The sequence below is a fragment of the Aplysia californica genome, unplaced genomic scaffold (genome assembly GCF_000002075.1).
Source record: "Aplysia californica isolate F4 #8 unplaced genomic scaffold, AplCal3.0 scaffold01240, whole genome shotgun sequence".
Lineage (NCBI taxonomy): Eukaryota > Metazoa > Mollusca > Gastropoda > Aplysiida > Aplysiidae > Aplysia > Aplysia californica.
The window spans coordinates 32,055-33,906 of NW_004798510.1; the positions used below are offsets into that span (position 1 = coordinate 32,055).

General features: G+C 37.7%; 1 protein-coding gene across 2 annotated transcripts in view; it reads right to left on the bottom strand.

The window, feature by feature from the left end:
* LOC101849104 (protocadherin-1) overlaps positions 1-1,852 on the bottom strand; it is a 78,165-nt gene that overhangs the window by 2,504 nt on the left and 73,809 nt on the right. The gene's annotated exons all lie outside the window — the stretch shown is intronic.

The following is a 1,852-nucleotide window of genomic DNA, read 5'->3' on the forward strand; positions in this document are numbered from 1 at the left end:
ATAATAATAATAATTTACAAATTGTAGATTTCCAACTGATGTCATTTTTTTTCAAGTCAAACATCTTTTATCCTTTCAAACTAATAAATCGTTCAGACCTAACCTCTGCATTTGACGGATCTATCTATGCCCACAGTGCTAAAATCAGTGAAGTAACTCATTTTGTCCGTAGGTCTCACACAATATAGCTACGTTACCTAATTCTACGTGGTGTTGCTGTCATAGCTACTGCTCAAAGGTCTAAATGCTGTTCATACTATCTACAGATCGGAAGAATTGCGGACAACATCGTCAGTAATGCTTTATTTGTCATCACCAATACTTTCTGAGCATAAATAGACTTGGAGCATAAAAAGACTTGGAGCTATTGTTTGTGGGCATTACGATTAAATTTTATGGCAAATGACAAGACAGCCTTTTTAGGAACAGCATATCACCACTGATGAAATTGGACATCGTAGTTCTGATCGCAATAACAGTATCTTAACTTGAATTCATTTTTATTAGTATCAGATGCAAAACAATAAATAACGATTCCATCGTTCTGTCTGTCTGTATACACGACCAAAAAATAATGACCATGCCTCTTTTTCGTTTTACTCCATCAAAAAACTGATTCCTAAGAAAAGCTGAAAAACGGAGCGGTGGAATAACTGATGTAAAACATAATAAATTCATCGAATAAAAGACGCAGAAAAGAGTACATTACATTATTAAGGTTAATAAGACGTGAAAGTATTTGTTTTACGCCCCCATGAGGTATATAGGTGTCAAGGAGGAAACGGAAAGGCGGAAAGGAGGGGAAAGGGGGGTATACCAGAGACCCAAATCTGAGGATTCAGCAATTGTAGAAGGTTGAAAATTATGGAGAAATTTTAACAGACTGTACGTAATGTTAAATTCATTATGCACAAAGTAATAATATTATTATCAAAGAAAGCCTAGAGGAATCGTGTGTCTTAGGGAGAATGTGAAAAGCGGATATAAATATTGATATACAGGAGATGGGCATGAATAAAACAAGTACATTACGACTGTAGCATCTCGAAGAAGCACGAGAGGAAAATAAACGAGAATAAATAAAAACCATCAGGACCTCTCACATTGATTTTATAAGTATCGTCAAAAACTCCTACTTTCTCTAGCGCGTATGAGACGCCTTTTTGGCTAGGAGAAAAACAAAGACAAAAAAACAAAACCAGAAAAAAACATTAACTCATTTCACAAAAAAAGATGTTGTTTGTAGACCTTCGAACTTAAGAAAAAAAGAACGAAGGAAGGAGACAAGTTCTTCGAGCGAAGGGAGGAAATGCTGCAAAATTTGAACAAACAACAGGCTTCCCATCAAATCTCGCATTTATCATTCCCTAACCGTAGGGACACAGACAAGACTTTGATTACACGCTCGATAGGCCATCATTGATCAAACCCGTGCAAGGAATTCGCTGCGCTGTTAGAAACCGCTAGTGAACGCGTGCGCAAAACCCCGCGGAAAATGAGCCGACTTTGGCGGTTAATCGATCGGCAAGGAAAACATTCAATTTACTTGTTATTTTGGTGATCGCGAGATGCTAGTAAAAACATGGCGTCTGCGCCTAGCTTTTTGCAGATCCAGCATTCCACCAACTGGTGAGGAGAAACGATTGGTAGGGTCAAGGGCGATCACTGTACAGTCTTCGAATTCTCGGACAGGGTGTATAATTTACAAGAGTAATGTCCCTTGAATAAAACGGCCTTGTTTTCACCGCTTCTGGACACCTGGTATTTCATTGTTTGGGGAAGAGGGTACCAAGGTTTTAGAAAATACTTTACATTTTATTTCTGATGTGGGTTTTCTTTTCTTTTCTTTTTT